Source organism: Erinaceus europaeus, chromosome 11, assembly GCF_950295315.1.
Source record: "Erinaceus europaeus chromosome 11, mEriEur2.1, whole genome shotgun sequence".
In the NCBI taxonomy this organism is placed as follows: domain Eukaryota; kingdom Metazoa; phylum Chordata; class Mammalia; order Eulipotyphla; family Erinaceidae; genus Erinaceus; species Erinaceus europaeus.
In genome coordinates this window covers 50,314,016-50,334,505 of record NC_080172.1, presented here as the reverse complement: position 1 = coordinate 50,334,505, position 20,490 = coordinate 50,314,016, and the positions used below count along the sequence as shown (strand labels likewise).

The following is a 20,490-nucleotide window of genomic DNA, read 5'->3' as shown; positions in this document are numbered from 1 at the left end:
AGGCCTTGTAATTGAGATGGGAGATGGGCTCCCCTTGGGGAGGGTTAAGAGGGGGCCTCCTAATTGGTCAGGAGGCAAACACGGATCTCTCTCTCTCTCTCTCTCTCTCTGTCTCTGTCTCTCTCTCTCCAATTTTTTGGAGCTGTAGACAAGCTGTGTTTTGCCAGAGAGGACAAGTTTTCCCCGGGAAATGGGGAAAATGGTTGGGGAGTGTTGATGAGAGGGCCTGCTCCAGGATGAGGGCTCAGTTTCAAGAAAGATTTAGCCTGAGCTCATGGAAGATACTGAAAGCACAGATGGGTATAGCTAACTCTTGTCTTCTTCAATACCCTCAGCGTTATCTCCTTCACTCTGCATATGCCACGAGGGTGGGGCAAGCATGCCAAGGTCATGCATCTGGCTAGCAGAGGTGCCCAGGTCCTGTCTTCCAGCCTGGTCCTCCCTGCCTGCCTAATGTGTCTGCTACTTCCACCAGGAGTCTTCTCACAGGAGCAGGTCTGATGCGGATCGGGAGCATTCATAACTGCCCCCATACCACAAAGGACAATGAGAGGCATGCCTAGGACTTGAGATGTTCAGGTTAGCCAGGAGGGGGCTGGGGGGGGGGGAACTGGCTGAGGAGGTTTGGTGGGGACGCCCCAGGGAGAAACAGCAGAAGGCATTCCGAGCAGTAGTTGGCAAACCCATGGGAGACAAGGCAAAGGGGCAGCCATCTGCCAGGGCCCAGAGGCCAGCGGATGGCCACAAGGAGGAGTCTCCGGAGGCCAGTGAGAGTCATGCAAACTGGAACAGGGCCTGGGAAAGGCCCTTCTGTGTGCCCAGGCTTGCCCGCCCCCCCAACACCCAGCCTGGGAACAAAGGAGCCATTCTCTCTAGGATTTGATGCTGCCATCTCCGGCTGGCAGTGCCAGGTGGTGGGGGCATCAGGGATGTCAATCCATTATCTCCCCCCCCCCAACTCTTAGATCCTTTGGGGCTGGATGTTGGGGAGGTGGGTGTTCCAGGCAGCGTTGCCATGGCAACCGCCCCAACCCCCACCTTCCAGAGCACAAAGAGAGCTGGCTTTCACCCCTACCCCAGGAAGAACCTGGCTCTGGCTAGGAATCTTCCCTGGGGAACCCTCCTTTCTGATGCACAAGCTGAGGCCTACTGAAGCGGCACCCACTTCTCAGCACCCATTTCTGTTCTCAGCAGGAGGCTTCCGCAGGGGGCCAGAGCACCTAGGGTTAAGGGGAAAGGGGGCTCTGCCTGCACCAGTGAGCAGTTCTCACCCCAACCCTGGCCTCACCTCCAGCCTAAGTCAGCCCAAGCCCTCTGGGTGAAGCAATGGGACCTCAGCCGGTGACTTTCCCAGGAGGGACACCCTGTCAGGCCTAGCAAGCCTCCAGGCTGTGGGAACTGAGGCAAGGGGAGGGGGTCATTCCTGCCACCCTCCATCTGCACCCTCCGCCATCACTCATTAGGCATGCTGCCCCCTCCTTCCGCTCGTTAAGCTTGATTTGCATACATTTGCATAATACACCTCATTTGCATTCTGGGAGGCTCATGGTAAGATCCAGGAAAGGAGGGAAGGGGTTGGAAAAGAGAGAAAAGGGGAGAGATTTTGTTTTCATCATAGTGTTTGTGCGTGTGTGTGCGCGTGTGCGCAACTGGGGTGGGGTAGGGGTGGCAGGAAGAGGACAGACATAAGCGTGTGCGCAACTGGGGTGGGGTAGGGGTGGCAGGAAGAGGACAGACATAAAAACTCACACTACTTTCTTTCTTCTCTGTCCTCCCTCCATGGACTGGACTTGATGCCAAATAAAGATGCCAAGGAGCTGGCTTTTCTGTCCTTTTTTATTTTATTTTATTTTTTTGTCTCGCTTCTTCCGGCTTTGGCTTCCCAGCCTGGCCCCCCACCTTGTTGGACAGAAGTTTCAGAAAGAAAGAGGCTGGGAGAGGAAGCCAGACTGTGGGAACGGAAGCAGGGCTGCCAGGGCACCGCCATCTTAGAGAGTTAGGTGGTAGAGCCCCTAAAATGGCCGCCAGGGAGGTGCAGTGGACCTGGGGGAGACCAGGAGGACACTGAGGCCTACCAGGGGCCCTACTAGTGAGGCTGGAAAAGGAGAAGATGAGGAAAGATGGTCCCCAGGAAGACAGAAGCACAAGAGTAAGGGTGATAGAGGACTGGTGCTGGGTTTCTCTGCAGTCCACCTTTAAGTACCAGCAGTCAGAGGTTTTAGAAGACTATGTGAAAGTTTAACACTACTGGGCAGGAGTCAGGGAGATGGCTCACCTGGCAGAGCATACACTTGCCATGCCAGAGGACCAGAGTCCCTGGCCACCACATGGGAGCCCCACCCACAGGGGAAACTTCATGAGCCATACAGCAGTACTGGGCATCTGTCCTCTATCTCTCTTCTTTTCTGTCTCTTACATATCTAAGGGAAAAGTACTGAGGAATCATAACTGGGGTAACAGCGAGTGGAGAGAGAAAGGACGATGTGGGCAGGAAGAGGGTATTGCTAGGGCTGGGAAGGGCTGTGTGCTTCTGACTGAAAATGAAGTCTTTTCTCTACAACTCATCTGGCCATCTTCACAGTGCCTCAGTGGGCAGTGAGCTGGTGACTTCCAGGAGCATTTTACACTAGTACCACCCCCCTCTTCTTTGGCCTTGAGCCTTCCTGCTGAATAACTGATTATTCCCTCTCTGTCCTATTCATCCTCCATCCTCTGTCCATCCTCTGGATCTACCAGTTGTTCAACTAGTTCTGCTATCAATTCCCCTATTCTCACATTTATTCACTTTCATCAGTGCAAACACTACCCAGTTATAAACTCACACTCATTTCTTAGTCTTGACTACGTTTTAAATAAATTTTTATTAGGAGCCAGATCATGACCTACCTGGTTAAGTGCACACATTACAGTTTGAAAGGACCTTGCTTCAAGCCCCTGCTCCCCACCTGCAGGAAGAAAGCTCCAGAAGTAGTGAAGCAGGCTGCAGGTGTCTCTCTGTCTCTTTCCCTCTATATCTCTCCCTTCCCTCTCAATTTCTCTCTGTCTCTATCCAATAACAAGTAAATAAAAATATTAAAAATAAATATTTACTTGTATATTAAAAAGAGAAAAGGAGGGGGAGGGGGTGGGATATGGAGATTGGGCGGTGGGAATTGTGTGGAGTTGTACCCCTCCTACCCTATGGTTTTGTTAATTAATCCTTTCTGTAATAAAAAAAAAAAAAAGAAAAAAAAGAAAAAGAGAAAAGGAGACACAAATAACCAGAGCATTACTCTGGCACATGTGATGCCTGGATTGGAACTCAGGAATTCATGAGAAACTTGAGAGTCCAGTGCTTTATCCATTGTACCACCTCTCAACCCCAGTCTTGGCAGCTTCTCAGCATTTATACCCAAACTTCTTTCTTTCTTTCTCTCTCTTTTTCTTTCTCTCTCTTTCTTTTCTTTTTCTTTTTCTTTTTTTTTTTTTTTTACCAGAGCACTGCTCAGCTCTGGCTTATGGTGGTGCAAGGGACTGAACCTGAACCTGGGATTTTGGAACCTCAGACATAAGAGTCTGTCTGTTCAATCATTTTGCTATCTACCCCCACCTGTTCTTTTTTTTTTTTTTTTTTCCCAAAGCATTATTTAGCTCTAGTTCATGATGATATGGAGGCTTGAACCTGTGACTTTGGAGCTTCAAGCATGAAAGTCATTTGCAGAACCATTATGCTGTCCCCCCACCCCACACCAAAACTTTTTACTGCTTGTGATGCTGCCATTAACTGCCCAACCAGAGCAGGTGCATCTCCCCTGTGGTGTTCCTGGCTCTGGTTCTAGCTCTGGCCGTGAGGAAGGTTGGGACAGGACCTGTGCCTTTGATTGCTGTGGTTGTCCTAACTAATCAGAACCCAGGGAGACAGCAGGGAATCCAGATGCCTAGTCCTGCCCCTCCCCCACCAGTGTTCCTGCATTCACTATCTCCTCCATCTTTCAAAGCAACCTTGTCAAAGCCAGCCACTTCTTCTGTGGCCCCTCTCACATCCATCTTTTCCTCATCTGTGCCCCTGCCTCCACATCAGCTCATTCACTTAGCACAGATTTATTGAGTGCCTGCTCTGTGTTGAGTGATGAAGGAAGAGGTGTAGACCTATCTGCTTTGGAGAGCTGGGGTTCTGGCAGGGATGGGGGACAAAGATAATGACAGGGCAGTGAAGAGTGCTGGCTTGAGGGGGTTGCTGTCCATAGGATGGGGGTATAAGGTAGAGCAGGTGGGCACAAGGGGGCAGGGCTCTGGCAAAGAACATGGTGTGCTGGGGTGGGGGTGATGGTACCCATCAGAGGGAGTCTGGGATGGGACAGAGTTGGGAAATGGAGGCCAAAGAGATAGACCACTGAGCATGGAGTTGGGGAACACCAACTAACACCTGACCATCCTTTCTTTCCTGATGTCAGCATATTTTTAAAAAAACATTTTTATTGGGAGTCAGGCACGCAGCAGTTTAAGCACAGGTGGAGCAAAGCACAAGGACCGGCCTAAAGATCCCGGTTCGAGCCCCCAGCTCCCCACCTGCATGGGAGTCACTTCAAGGTGGTGAAGAAGGTTTGCGGGTGTCTTATCTTTCTCTCCCCCTCTCTGTCTTCCCCTTATCTCTCCATTTGTCTCTGTCCTATCCAACAATGAGGACATCAATAACAACAATAACTACAATAATAAAACAACAAGGGCAACAAAAGGGAATAAATAAATAAATATTGTGGTCTGAGAGGTAGCACAGTGATAAAGCTTTGGACTCTCAAGCATGATGTCCCGGGTTTGATCCATGGCAGCATATTTGCCAGAGTTATGTCTGGTTCTTTCTCTCTCCTGTCTTTCTCATAAATAAATAAAAATAAATAAATAAAACCTTTATAAAATAAACATCTTAAAAATATTTTAATTTTATTCTAATGAGAGGCAGACAGAGAGAAGGGCCAGAACACTGCTCAGTTCTGGCTGGCGGTGGTGCTAGAGATTGACCTGGGACCTTAGGCATAAAAAAGTCTTATTTTGGGAGTCGGGCTGTAGCGCAGCGGGTTAAGCTCAGGTGGCGCTAAGCTCAAGGACCGGCGTTAGGATCCCGGTTCGAGCCCCCAGCTCCCCACCTGAAGGCAGGTCCCTTCACAGGCGGTGAAGCAGTTCTGCAGGTGTCTATCTTTCTCTTCCCCTCTCTGTCTTCCCCTCCTCTCTCCATTTCTCTCTGTCCTATCCAACAACAATGACATCAATAATAACTATAACAATAAAACAACAAGGGCAACAAAAGGGAATAAATAAATAAATAAAAATAAAAACTAAATTTAAAAAAAGTCTTATTTTTTCACATTATCTTTATTTTTTTTCCTTTATTGGGGGATTAATGTTTTACATTTGACAGTGAATACAATAGTTTGTACATGCATAACATTTCTCAGTTTTCCACATGAAAAAGTCTTTTGCAGAACCACTATGCTATCTCCCCAACCTTGGCTTTTCTTTTTTCTTTTTGTCTAAAGTTTACGGTGGTACCTGTGATGGAACCTGGGACCCATAGTCTTAGGCACAAGAGATTTTTTTTTTTTTTTTTTGCATAACCACTATACTATTTCCTCAGCTCCCAACTGACTCTTTTTAATTTCTTTTTAAAAAAATTTTATTGTCTTTATTTATTTACTAGATAGAAATAGTCAAAAATCAGGAAGGAAGGGGGAGATAGAGAGGAAGAGAGACAGAGAGACGCCTGCAGCATTGTTTCACCACTCACAAAGCTCTCCCCCTGCAGGTTGGAAATAAAGGCTTAAATCCTTGTGCATTGTAACATGTGCACTCAACCAGATGTGCCACGCCCAGCCCTGGCTCTTTTTCATTTCTTTTTTTCCAGATGTAAGATGAGAGACAGAGAGAAGAGGAGGCATCATAGCACTGTTTCCCGTGTGCACAGTACTTCTATGTGATGACCAGAGGCTCAAACCCTGGCCCTCGATGGCAAAGTGTGTGCTCTACCAGGTAAGCTAATATCCCGACTTCCTGTAGGTTCAGGCTTCTCAGGCTGAGGGGACTGTGCAGAGAGCAGTCTGTTTCAGTCTTGAGTACTCCCTGGAAGTGTGAGGTGGAGAAAGTGAGGGAAGGGACAGAGTGGAGGAATACGAAAACAGCTCACTTGGGTAGTGTGCTGATTTGCCATGTATAGGACCCAGGTTTGAGTCCAGTCCTCACTAAATGGAAGGAAGTTTTTGTGTTGTGATCTATTTCTCTCTTTCTCCCTCTCAAAAACAAACAAAAAAGAGGAGTGGGGTAGGGTGGGGAAGGATAGGTAGGGGCATGGTGGAGGTGGGGGGGTGCTCCTCTTCAACCCATCTCCCCAGGCCCAGCCTCTGCACAAAGACTTCTCTGTGAGCAGTGGCCCAGTCAGGTGAGGTAGCTTACTTCTTTTTTAAAAAAAGATTTTATTTATGAGAAAGATAGGAGGAGAGGGAAAGAACCAGACATCACTCTGACACATATGCTGCCAGGGATCGAACTCAGGACCTCATGCTTGAGAGTCCAAAGCTTTATCACTGCACCACCTCCCAGATCACGAGGTAGCTTACTTCTAAGAGACCTGGGGCAATGATGGGGTGGAATGGGGTTAGAGGGCAGAGAGCTGGAAGGGCCTCAGGCTTCTGGCAGGCTGGAGCAGGAAGCAGAGAAAAGCTGAAAGCTGACCAGAAACTGAGGCCATGGTGACATCACACCCAGTACCAGCTCCTCCACAATCCTCTCCCACATCCTGCCGGCACCCCCACTGCTCCTGGGCTTCAGCCGCCCTCCTCCAGGCCTCTGCAGTACCCAGAGCACACATGCTGTCCTCAGTGCTACCTCTGTTGCCCCTGCCCTTATTCTCTCCCTGCCCTGGTTGCTGGGCTTGAGCTAGGAACAGGTGGTGCTGGAGATGCAGAGAGAGGGTCAGATCTACAGATGCTACCAGCAGTGTAAAGGCCTTGTCCTCCCTGGGGAAGGTTCTCTCCCGCCTGGTTTCAGAGTCCTTGGCCACTGAGACACTGTGGGGAGAACTCTTGCCTCTGCCTCAAGCCCCATAGTACAGGCTGGCTCTTCTGCTAAAGGTTTTTTGTTTGTTTGTTTGTTTTAGTGGGATGCTTGAACCAGTGGCATGATGTCGGGCTGAGCTTCACTGACGGGAGACAGACGACCCGGGACTCATGGCTGGATTGTATGCAGTATCTCTTTATTCATGCTGGACGCAGCACAATCTAAGCCGAACTAAACTAAACTAACTGAAAACAATCTTGTCCTTATATATATATATATACTAGCCAAGTAGGGTGGGGACAGGATGTGACATAGAGAGGGTGGAGAGAAAAGTGACTGGTGAATATCAGAATGTGACAAGGAGAGGCAAGAATTCCACCACTGAACCACCAATGCCCTGGAGGGAGGGTGGTGCTTGTTAACAGTGGTTATATAAATAGAATACAGTGGTTATGTAAATAGAATGCAGTGTTAAGCAGGGGGGATTAAACCAAATGAAACAGAAGAGGTTTTTAGAAGTAGAATTAGAAGCATACCAACAGCATGACAGCAGGCCCTAACAGAAAGAGACTCTGGGCTTTGACTAGGGAACTGGATAGGTGGGTAAGGGCCCGATTCTGAGGTCCTTATTAGTTGGGTGACCTCAGTAATGTCACTTCATGTCTTTCTGACCCTGACCTCCTTTCCTAGTTGTCCTAGCATTAGACCAGTTGGGTGTGTTTGTTTATGAGAAAAAGAGAGGGAGTAAGAGAACCAGAGCATCACTATGGCACATGTGATGCCGGAAATTAAATTCAGGACCTCATACTTGAGTGTCTAACACTGTCTATACACTGAGCCTCCAGAGCCACTTTAAAAAAAAAAAAAGATTTATTTATTAATGAGAAAGATAGGAGGAGAGAAAGAACCAGACATCACTCTGATACATGTGCTGCCAGGGACTGAACTCAGGACCTCATGCTTGAGAGTCCAGCACTTTATCTACTGCGCCCACCACCTCTCGGACCACCTTTTTTTTTTTTTCTTAAACTGTTTTTATTTTTACTTTAAACAGCTAGGCAAAGGACTCTGTGACCCACCACTTCTTTCCCACAGGCCAAGTATGAATGCTACCCAGTGCTCCTGGGGGAGGGGAAGCATGGGGGAAGCCAACTCTCCACCCTGCCCTAGCCTATCAGTGTCCCCCGCCTGCTGCCCTGGACTCCATCTCTCCTGAGGGAGCCGAGCTAGGCATGGAGACCCTCTCTGAACACCTCCACAAGTGCTTCCTCTCTGTCCTGCCACTTATGCCCCAGTCAAGTCCCTGAGCTGGGATACTGCATACCCTAGGTCACCAGAAACAGCTCAGCTCAGCCCTGTCTTACTCCCCCTGCCCAGGGGCTGGAAACCCTCTGAGAAGGAGTTCTGTTGTCCCTCAGTTGCCATGCCCTGTGTAGGCAGGAAGTGGGCATCACCCCCACAGACAGAGATGGAGCCTGTGGACTGGAGGGGAGGACCAGGCTGGCATATGTAGGAGAACCCTGGGCACAGGGCTGCCTTCTGCTGGGTTCGTCCATCTGGCACCAGCTGGCTTCCTGGCACCAACCCTGCAACCAATCAGACTCCTTCTCCTGTTGCCATGGCAACTAGCTGCCATCTTGTTCTCTGGGCACTGTCTCATACCTGGGCTTCCCCAAGGGCTTCCAGAGGTTGGGAGCCAGGTCCCCAAGGGTATCTTTTCTCCTTTTGTCCAAGAATGCTCATATTGATATGGAATGTTCAAGAACCAATGTGGAGGCTTGCTGTTGGGCAGGCTGCCTGTACCACCTGTGTTCTTGACTGTGGTTGGGAAAGCAAGAGTGGCATCAAGTTTAAGATGGTTTTAAGCTGGTGCCCCATTTCTACAACAGATTTTCACTCTGTCCAGCCAAAAAAATCCTGATCTTGTTTATTCCTGCCTTAGGAAATTCTTCCCTGTGTCTAACCAAGAGCTGCTCTGTTGATGCTCCATTTCCTTGCCCTTGGCTTGGTGTTAATGAGATATAAGGATGGAAAGGAGGTGGCACAGTGGATAAAGCATCGTACTCTCAAGCATGATCCCTAACAGTGCATGTGCCAGTGATGTTCTGCATCTCTCTCTCTCTCTCTGATAAATATATCATTTGTCTTCTTTATTTCTTTTCTTCCTTCTTTTTTTTTTTCTTTTTAGGATGGAAATGGGGAGCTGGCATCAGACAGAGTGGGCACCTTGACCTAGAGGGCCAACTCCAGGCTGGCTTTGTTGAGAGGCTCTGGAAGGAGGAGGAACAGGTGGAAAGAGAAAAGTGGTGGGTGGGCTGGAGGCAAGGATCTGGGGATAAATTATGATTTCATTATTCCCCACCCTTCCACACCAGCCCTCTGTTACTGTACTGTTGCTAGGAGACCCTAGTGAGGCTGGGGGGGTTTAAGAGGGGTGCCTCTGCATCTGGACTCTCTTTCCCCCTCTCCCCAGAGGAGAGCCCCCATCTTCTCAGCCCTGGACAGGCACCAATGTCTTCTATTATTTCCCCCATCAGTTTAGGGAGAGTGGGAATCCCAGGCAGACAGAGGGTCTTGAACAAGGGATGGGAAAGGGGGCTAAGGAGGGAGAAGTGGCCAAGTTAGTTGGAGTGCTAAAGAATAGCTGTCTTGTCTGGGGGCCTGTTGGGCCTGGCAGAAGGAAGGCCAGAGAGAGTAGGGGACACAAGTCCCAGGAACACAGCCCTTTAGGAAGTTGTAATATGATGGGCAGGACAGACCTCCCACCCCACCCCTCTAGAATATGTCAAGGTCAAGATTCAGGAATTGGTAGATATGGTGGCTGGGGATACAAGTCTGGAAAGTAGGGAACATGTAGTGAGGAGGATGGTGACAATGACTTGAGCAGAGTTGGACAGTTGGGGAGGCAGCATAGTAGTGATACAAACAGATTTTCATGCCTTAGACTCCACAAAATTCAATCCCTAGCGCCACCATAAGCCAGAGCTGAACAGCACTCAGATCTCTCTGTGTGTGTGTGTGTGTGTGTGTGTGTGTGTGTGTGTGTCTCATTAAAATTAAAAAAATAATAAAGAGAAAGAATTGGACAGTGCAAGAGTATGACTCTTAGAGGCCTGGGAGGTGGTGCAGTGGATGAAGCACTAGACTCTTAGGCATGAGGTCCTGAGTTTGATCCCTGGCATCACATGTGCCAGAGTGGTGCTCTGGTGCCTTCTCTCTACCTCCCTTATTACATATATATATATATATTACCACGAGAGAACTAAAGCATCACTCTAGCACAATGCCAGGGATTGAACTCATGCTTACAAGTCCAACTCTCTAGACACTGTGCCACCTCCCTGACTTCAACGTACACACAGACAGACACTCACTCTATAATGCACCTCCTCTCAAATTCTCCAGTTGTTATGCAAAAAGTCAGATGAAGTGAGCTTGGGGGACTTTCCAGGTTGCTGGCTCATAGCTCTGCTTCTTTTCTTTTCAATATTTTTTTCTTTTTTTATATTTATTTATTTATTCCCTTTTGTTGCCCTTGTTTTATGGTTGTAGTTATTGTTGTTATTGATGTTGTTGTTGTTGTTGGATAGGACAGAGAGAAATGGAGAGAGGAGGGGAAGACAGAGAGGGGGAGAGAAAGATAGATACTTGCAGACCAGCTTCACCGCCTGTGAAGCGACTGCTCTACAGGTGGGGAGCTGGGGCTCAAACCAGGATCCTTCTGCCAATCCTTGTGCTTTGCGCCACGTGCGCTTAATCCACTGCACTACTGCCCGACTCCCCATAGCTCTGCTTCTGAGGCCTGATTTCTGTGTGGTCCCTCATGGCTTTGCCCCTCTCCCCTAGATTCAGCTCCCCTCAGCCCCAGGAAGGCAGAAACTGACCTTGATTCAGCAGCCACATGGCTGTGTAAGCTCCCCTTTTTTAAATTAAATGTTCTTATTTATTATTGGATAGAGATAAAGAGGGGAGGAGAAGACATAGAGGGAGAAAGTCAGAGAGACACCTGCAGCCCTGTTCTACCTCTTGTGAAGCTATCTCCCTGCAGATGGGGACCAGGGTCTTGAACCTGCAACCTTGTGCATCGCAGTGTGTGCACTTAGCCAGGTGCGCCACCACCTGGCCCCATGTTGTATGCTTTACATTGGGTTCTAGTTCTCCCCCGCCAAGAGAATTAGATCAGTCCAGTTAATTTCGTGGGCCCGCTTGGCCCCGCCCCTAGGGACCCCGCCAGAGTTCCAGAGTAAGAGAGTTGGAGAGGGTTCCTGAGTTGGAGAGTTTCAGAGTTCCAGAGTGACAGAGTTCCTGGGTTCCTGAGTTCCAGAGTAAGAGAGAGTGCTTGCGCTGCCGCAAAGAGACAGCAGAGTTCTGTTTGGTGATTAGTTTGTCTTAGTTTATGAATTGTTGTTCCTGAATAAAGAAATACAGCTTCCCTGCCCAGCCGTTGTCTCCGCGTCTCTGTTACCCACCGTGAAGCTAGCCCACCGGCTAGAGCCGCCAGCCAGAGCCCGACGAATTTTAACAACAGCCCCATGTATAAGCCCTTTCTAAGGCAACATCTCAGCTAACCTCATAGCAGTCTTGAACCCTGAGGATGCTGTCTCCACTTTAGAAGCGTAGTTTTAGAGCCAAACGTAAGTTGCCTAAAATCACATACCAGGAGGCTGGGCTGGGCTTCAAGAGGATCCCAGGGCTTATGGTATCCTTCACCCACCCCAGCTTTCCCTGACTGTGTTCTTCACATAATCAGAAGGGCTAGGTGCAGAGAGGCAGGGAGGGAGGGGCTTTCCTCAGGTGTGTGAGGAAATCTGAAGGATGCTGAAATGGAGTAAGTTGAAGCTGGGCCAGGAAAGAGGCAGCAGTGATGCTCTGGTTCTCTCCCTCCTGTGTGTGTGTGTGTGTGTGTGTGTGTGTGTGTGTGTGTGTGTGTGTGTGTGTTTGATGATTGATAGATGAGAGAGATTTCATGTTGGGCTGGGGAGATAGCATAATGGTTATGCACAAAGATTTTTCATGCCTGAGGTTCTGAAGTCCCATGTTCAATCTCTAGCACTACCATAAACTCTGGTCTCTCTCTCTCATTAAAATAAATAAAATATTTTTAATTCTCTCTGTGTGTGTAATTTATTTGTTTATCTTTGTCGGAACACTGCTCAACTCTGGTTTATGGTGATACAGGGGATTGAGCCTGGGGCTTTGAAGCCTCAAAAACAAAAGTCTTTTTGCATAACAATGCTATCTCCCCCACCCATAAATATATGTATTTTTCAACATTTATCTTTTTAATTAAAAAATAGAGGGGAGGGAGAGAGAGAGAGAACCAGAGAATTACTCTGGTAATGCGATGCCAGAGAAGAAGCTTGGAACCTCATGCCTGAGAATCCAACTTCTCATCTACTGTGCCACCTTCCTGGCCACCTGGGCCTTTTCCAGTCCCTTGGCCCTCCTGATGGAAGGGGCTTGCCTCCTGCCAAGCTGTCCATTCAAAGAGAACTCTTTGCACATTGACGTTTCTTTCTTCTCAGAACCAAAAGAAGAACCTCACCCAGTCGACCTGGGTTCCCTCAGAGACACCTTCTTGGAGTGATGAGGTTGAACACTGTCAAACTGGCTGGCTCCCCCAAGGAGCCTTGTGGCAGGACAGAAGCTGGGGCGGGGGGCGGGGGGAGGCCCCTGCACCTGCAGCTCGCTAGATAGGCTGCAATGAGGCTGTGCTTATCTGCTGTCTCCTTGTGTAGGAACTGTCCACCCTGGCCCAACCCAATTGCTCCTGTCCCATTTCAGTCCAAACCCTATGAGCTGGAAGTCCCTTACATTTCTAATAAAGACTCTTGAATGACCAGTGATGTTGGTGGTGGATGTACCTGTGCAGGTGGGGGAAGGCAAGGCTCAGAGACTTCCAGTAGTGCTGGGCCGGAAGTTAAATGGCTGGATGGGGGGTTTGGGGGTTCACTAAAGCCAGAGCTCCCACCTATATAAGGCAGAAGGGATAAAACTCCTTGGACCCCTCCACCTCTCTCAGCCTCTCCAAGACTCCCTGGACCTCCACCTATAACCCACTCAGTCCTGACTCAAGCAGTGGGCTGCAGCGAGGAGGGGTGAGAGGCTGAGCTGCTACCCCAGACCCCACAAGAATGAAGAGCAGAGCATGGCTCTTCCAGAGTGCTTATGTCACCAGGGGGACCCTTTGTCTCCTAGAAGAACCCCTCTTTAGAAATGACCCTCTTTAGAAATAGACCAAGAGGGCTGCAGTGCCCCTGCATTCTCTGTCATGCCTCATCAGGAATAGAAGGGAAGGAGGAAGACAGGCTAGATAACAGAGCCGCCTGGGCTTGGGAGAGGGTGCAGGGGCTGAAAGCATTGGACTCCCTACAGGTAATTTTTTAATATTTTATTTTTATTTTACTGGATAGAAACAGAGAAATTGAGAGGGAAATATAGGGTGGGGGTAGAGAAACCTGAAGCTCTGTTTCACCACTTGTGAAACTTTCCCCCTGCAGGTAGGGACAGGGGACTTGAATAGGGGTCCTTGCACATGGTAACCTGTGTACTTAACCATGTGTGCTACCACCCAGACATATATATATATATATATATATATATATATATATATATATATATATATATATATATATATAATTTATTTATGAGAGGAATAGGAGGAGATAGAGAGAAAGAACCAGAAATCACTCTGGTACTTGTACAGGACTGAACTCAGGACCTCAGGACCTCATGCTTGAGAGTCCAATGCTTTAACCACCTTGCCACCTCCCGGACCACCCAGCCCCATATTGAACTTTCAAGCATTAGATAACCAAGTTTGATCCCTGGCATTGCTCTATAAGATGCTCTGCTTCTCTCTCTCCCTCTCTCTTGTTAATAAATAAACCGCAGGGCAGGGAGATAGCATAATGGTCTGAAGCTCTAAAGTCCCAGGTTCAATCCCCAGCACCACCATAGGTCAGAAGTGAGAAATTCTGGGAGTCAGGCGGTAGCGCAGCAGGTTAAATACAGGTGGTGCAAAGCACAAGGACCGGCATAAGGATCCCAATTTGAACCCCCGGCTCCCCACCTACAGGGAAGTTGCTTCACAAGTGGTGAAGCAGGTCAGCAGGTGTCTATCTTTCTCTCCCCCTCTCTGTCTTCCCTTCCTCTCTCCATTTCTCTCTGTCCTATCCAACAACGATGACAACAATAATAAAAATAATAGCTACAACAATAAAACAGCAAGGGCAACAAAAGGGAATAAATAAATATTTTTAAAAATCTTAAAAACAAAAACAAAATAAACAACTGGGCAGAGGGTAGATAACATAATGGTTATGCAAATTGACTCTCATGCCTGAGGCTCCAAAGTCCCAGGTTCAATTACCTGCACCACCATAAGCCAGAGCTGAACAGTGCTCTGGTTAAAAAAAAAAAAAAGAACTGAGAAATGCTTTGGTCTCTCTCTCTGGTGAATATACATATTCCAGATTTTACTTATAATACATATATATATATTATATTAAATTATTTAAATCTTAAAAATAAACCAGAGCCACCCAACACCCACAGGATATGAGATGGAAGCTGAGGGACAGGGTGGTGAGGGTGATCACAGAGAAAAGCTGTGACCCTGTTTTCCCTGTGACAAATCTGCACCCAACACAGTCCTCAGTGGAGCTGTAGCTGGGAAGTATGTGGCGGGTAGGGGTGGGCTGTACACACTGGATTAAGCACATAGTAGGAAGTGCAATGATCCTGGTTCAAGCCCTTGGCTCCCCACCTGCAGGAAGTCACTTCACAAGAAGTGAGGCAGGTCTGCAGGTGTCTTTCTCTCTCCCTCTCTCTCTCCCCCTCCTTTCTCAATCTCTCTCTGTCTTATACAATAAAAATGGAAAAAATGGCCACCAGGAGAATGGATTTGTCCCAGTAAGTGCCAAGTTCAGCAGTCATTGAAAGGACTTCCTCCTGTCTAACCACAGTCTCTCTAGGAAGCTAGAATTTGAATACTGGGATTGTTTGTTTTCAGATAGAGGGTGAGCAAAAAAGAGTGAAAGAGAGAAAGAGAGGAAAGATACTTCAGCACTGCTCCACCACTTAGAAAGCTTTCAGTAAGCACAATACTCCCATATGGTGGCTGTGGACTTGAACCTGGGTCCTCCTCACACACAAGGCATATTGAGTGCTCTACTGGATGAGTTATCTCCCACCCACCCACCCCCTCATCCCCATGAATACTGGAATCTTTATAATAAAAAGACAAAAGGGCAGGGTAGATAGCATAATGGTTATGCAAAGAGACTCTCAAGCCTGAGGCTCTGAAGTCCCAGGTTCAATCCCCTGCAACACCATTAGCCAGAGCTAAGCAGTGTTCTGGTAAAAAATAATAATCATGATAATGAATAAAAATAAAATAAAAAATAGAAAGACAAGATAACATGCATGCTGCAATTCTGGTTTATTTTTTTTTAATTTTTTTGTTTATTTTACTTGATAGAGTTTGAGCCAGAAAGACAGTGACAGAGAGGGAGAGAGAGAGAAACAGAGCAAAGACCCCACTAATACTACCCCACTGTTTGTAAAACTTCCCCTTGTAGTTTGGGTCAGGGGCTTGAATCCTTATACATGGTAATGTGTGCACCACCACTTAACCTTGCACAGTGCTATTCTAACCACAAAAGGGAAAGTTTGTCTCCTTTCCATCCCTGTCCCCAGGCACCCAGTTTTTCTCCCAAGAAGCAATCACCACATCCCTGACATGCTTAATATGCAGCCAAGGACACATGAGTACCCCCGTCCCCATAACACTCAGTGGCCACAGAACGCCCAGCTCCTGTGAACCAGGACCCTATCTGAGGTCAAGAGCACATTCAGGAGGTCCAAGCATGGCTGAAGCTGCACCGAGTGCTGGTAGTACCTAGGCATTCACTACTTCCAGGAAGAAAGCTCATATTAATACTACCTGGGCTGTATGACTTGGGAGACAGATCAGCATTAGAATACAGGCCCTATGTGGTCCGGGAGGTGGCGTAATGGTAAAGCTTTGGACTCTCAAGCATGAGGTCCTGAGTTCAATCCCCGGCGCACATGTGCCAGAGTGATGTCTGGTTCTTTCTCTCTCCTCCTATCTGTCTTATAAATAAATAAAATCTTAAAAAAAAAAAAAAAAAGAATACAGGCCCCAGAGGTCCCAAGTTCAATCTCCAGCACCACCATATGCCAGAGCTGAGTGGTGACCTGGTCTTTCATTCTTTACCTCATAAAAAAATATAGTGACTGGGGAGGTGGTGGAGTGGATGAGAGGTTGGAATCTCGGGCATGAGGTCCCAATTTCAGTCTCCATCACCACAAGTGCTAGAATGATACCGTGGTTCTGTCATTAATAAACAAATCTGGGGAAAAGGGAGGTGGCGCAGTGGGTTAAGCGCATGTGGCGCAAAGCACAAGGACCTGCATAAGGATCCCAGTTCGAGCCCCCAGCTCCCCACCTTCAGTGGAGTCACTTCACAGGTGGTGAAGCAGGTCTGCAAGTAGCTATCTTTCTCTCCCCCTCTCTGGCTTCCCCTCCTGTCTCCATTTCTCTCTGTCCTATCTAAAAATAAAAAATAAGTAAATCTAGGGGCTGGATGGTGGTGTACCTGGTTGAGTGCACATGTTACAATGCTCAAGGACTCAGGTTCAAGCCCCTGGTTTCCACTTGCAGGGGGAAAGCTTTACAAGTGATGAAGCAGTGATGCAGGTATCTCTCTGTATCTCTCCCTCTCCCTCCCCCTCCCCTCTCAATTTTTGACTGTCTCTATCCAACAAATAAATAGAGATAATTAAAAATTAAAAAAAATAAATCTCTCTTTTTTGAAGGCACATGAGCAGAAGAAATTGCATAGTGGTCATGAAAAAGACTTTTTTTTTTCTCCTGTCTTGATAGAGACAGAAAAATTGAGAGGGAAGGGGGAGATGGAGCCCTACTTCACCACTCATGAAGCTTCCCTTCTGTAGGTGGGAGTAGGGGCAGGGTTAGTGGGGCTCAAACTTGAGTCCTTGCACTTGATAATGTGTACATGCTATTTGATGCACCACTGTCTGGCCCCTTCAAAAGACTTTCATGCCTGAGATTCTGAAGACTTAGGTTCTATTGCCAGCACTACCATAAGCCACAGATGAGTAGTACTTTGGTCTTTCACTCTGTGTATCTTTCTCTGCATTTGTCTTTCATTAAAATAAATAAAATATTTTTAGAGGCAAGGCAGTAGTGTACCTGGTTACGCACAGACATTACAGTGCACAAGGACCCAGGTTCAAGCCCCTGGTCCCCATCTGCAGAGGAGAAGCCTCACAAACGGTGGTGAAGCAGGGTTATAAGTGTCTTTCTGTCTCTTTCCTTCTCTATCTCCTCCTCCTCCTCCTCCCCTCTCAACTTCTCTCTGTCTCTATAAGTAAATTAAATATAATTAAAAATTATATATATTCTTTTCAGCCTGGAAGGTGATGTAGAGAATAGGGCATTAGACCATCAAGCATGAAGTCCTGAATGATGCCAGAATGATACTCTGGTTCTCTTTCTTTCTTTCTCTTTCCCTCATTAACAAATAATTCCTAATATATATGTAAATAAATCTTCACCTGGTTTGCCATTGTCACAACCCAGGTTTGAGCCTGACCCTTAACACAATAAAGGAAACTGGTGTTGTAGAGACCAACCTCTCCCTCCCTTTCTCTCTCTCAATCTGAAAGAACCCAGAACTCAGAGCAGTGAAACCCTGGTGACAATAACAGCAAAAACCTTTTAAAAGACAAAAAGAATCACCTAGTCTAGCTCAGCTCTTCATTTATAGGAAAAACTGAAGCCATAGGAGACAGGGCTATTGCCAGGGTCCCCAGAATGGAGGAAGCTCTAGGGAGGACACGGTCTCTCCTCAAGTCCCTGCTCCTCTCCAACAAATTGCATTCTGAGAAGCCAGGGCACCCCCTCCCCAGAAGTACAAAGTCTAAGATGGCTGAGAGGATGCAGCTGGACCAGGCAGGGCCCCCCCCTTTAGGTTCCAGTATGAGTTCACCCTAGAAGGCTGGGCAGTTGTTACCATGCACAAAGACCCAAGTTCAAACCCCCAGTCCCCACCTGCAGGGGTGAGGGAAGCTTCACAAATGGTGAAGTGGCAATGGCTGTATCTCTGTGTGTGTGTGTTTGTGTGTGTGTATGTGTGTGTGTGTGTGTGTGTGTGTGCCTATATTTTCCTCCCCTCTCAATATCTCTCTGTTCTAAATAAAAATTAAAATTAAAAGGGGGGTGGGCACAGCAGGTTAAGCACACATGGCACAGAAGTGCAAGGACCAGCTTATAGCCCCCAGAGCCCCTGGCTCCCCACCTGCAGGGGGGGGGGGGGTCACATCACAAGCAGTGAAGCAGGTCTGCAGGTTTCTTTCTGTCTTCCTCTCCTCCATTTCTCTCTGTCCTATCCAACAGCAATAACAAGGGCAACAAAAATGGGAACAATGGCCTAATGGCCTCCAGGAGCAGTGGATTCCTAGTGAGGCACCGAGTCCCAGTGATAAGCCTAGAGGCAAAAACAAAAAACAAAAAAACAAAAAAACAGTGGGGGGGCAGTTGCACCATGGGTTAAACACACATAGTACTAAGAACAAGGACCCGACAAGAATCCCAGTTAGAGCCCCCAGCTCCCTACCTGCAAGGGAGCCAGCCGCTTCACAAGCAGTGAAGCAGGTCTGCAGGTGTCTATCTTTCTCTCTCCCTCTCAATTTCTCTCTGTTCTAGCCAAAAAAAAAAAAAAAAAATCGAAAACATTACCACAGGAGCAGGGGATTCGTAGTGCAGGCATCGAGCCCCAGTGATACCACTGGAGGCAAAAAAATAAAATAAAATAATAAAATAAAAACAGTTCACCCCAGTCCCAGGCGGCTCTGAGGGAGGCAAGCGTTGGGCTTATCCAGTGGGTGCTTCTGCGATCCCCCAGCTTGCTCCTGGAGGGAGTGGCAGGCCTGGAAGCCTGGCGTCTGCACGGAGGAATCGCCTTGTTTGCCCCCAGCCTCCCTCGGCTTTTGTCTGGACTACTGTGCGATGCCTGAGCATCAATCTTCATGGCCCATTTCCCCGCGGGGTGTTGCAGGGCTTGGGCCAGGAGAGCAGCCATTGACTGGGGCTCCTGGGTGAGAGCTGGGGAGGGCTGGAGGGGTGGGGGAGGGCTCCCCTGGGCACAGGGCACGGAGGCAGGTGGAGTGGGCGGTGGAGGGTGGGCCGCCGGTGGGAAGGGCCCAAGCCAGAGGAGAGCAGAAGGGTGGGAGGGGCCCCGGCGCTGGATGCCAGCACTGGGCCACGGGGTGCAGGCGGGACACTTTGGAATGTGCTCTTCAGCCCCCACGGGGCGTATGCAGATGAGGCCTGTCTATATGCAAATGAGGCCGTCTGTATGCAGATGAAGGAGGGCATTCTCGGCTCGGGGTTACCATAGCTCCCAGCGCCCCGCCCCGCCCCGCGGGCTCCAGCTGCGGGCAGCCTGGGAGGAGGCCCTGGCTGGGGCTGCCTGGCTGGTTAGACTTCGGGAAGGACTTCCTTCCCAGGGGCAAGTGGGAAAGGATCTTCAGGTGAAATGGGGAGCTCCGAAAGGCTGCTGGGGGAGTCGGGCAGAAAAAGAGGGAATGGGCCTCAAGCCACCAGCACTCCCTCCAGAGAGTCTTGCAGCAGCTTCCTTGCGCCCTGTAATAACCCTGTGAGGCTGCCGGAGGCCAAGAGAGACGACAGACACGCTTGCTGATAACAGGGACCTGACCAGTCTGACTACAGAACAGGCAGCCACAGCCTAAAACCTTCTTTCTCTGGGAGTTGGGCGGTAGCGCAGTGGGTTAAGTGCAGGTGACGCAAAACAAGGACAGGATAAGGATGCTGGTTCAAGTCTGCAGCTCTCCACCTTCAGGGGAGTCACTTCACAGGCGATGAAGCAGGTCTGCAGGTGTCTGTCTTTCTCTCCCCCTCTCTGTCTTCCCCTCCTCTCTCCATTTCTCTCTGTCCTATCCAACAACGACGACATTAAGAACAATAACAACTACAACAATAAAACAAGGGCAACAAAATGGAATAAATAAATAAATATAAAAAATTTTAAAAGACTAAAAAATAAATAATAAAATAAAATAAAATAAAATAAAATAAAATAGGAGCTAAGCAGTGGTGCACCCAGTAGAGTACACACATTACCATGTGCAAGGACCTAGATTCAAGCTGCCAGTCCCCATATGCAGGGGAAAAGCTTTATGATTGTTGGAACAGTGTTGTGGGTTTCTCTGTGTGTGTCTCTCTCTCTTTCTCTCTCTCTCCCTATCCCTCTCAATTTCTTTTTCTTTTTTTTTTCTTTTTTTTTTTTTTTTACCAGAACACTGTTTAGCTCTAGCTTATGGTGGTGCTGGGGGTGGGGGGGATTGAACCTGGGACTTCAAAGCCTCAGGCATGAGAGTTGTTTGCATAACCAT

The 20,490-nt window shown here is 48.2% G+C and overlaps 1 long non-coding RNA gene across 15 annotated transcripts in view; it reads left to right on the top strand.

Moving 5' to 3' along the window:
- The window catches only part of LOC107523281 (uncharacterized), a 28,511-nt gene extending 15,639 nt beyond the window's left edge, over window positions 1-12,872 (top strand). For 12 of the 15 annotated variants that reach the window (XR_009552537.1, XR_009552535.1, XR_009552536.1 and 9 more), the window contains 3 exons: window positions 336-579; window positions 5,879-6,003; window positions 7,127-10,028. This is a non-coding gene — a long non-coding RNA (uncharacterized LOC107523281). Of the gene's footprint in view, window positions 1-335; window positions 580-5,878; window positions 6,004-7,126; window positions 10,029-12,551 lie in introns of those variants that run through there. The other 3 variants (XR_009552533.1, XR_009552541.1, XR_001601775.2) reach the window with 3 other exon arrangements.
- Window positions 12,873-20,490: the final 7,618 nt, after the last annotated feature.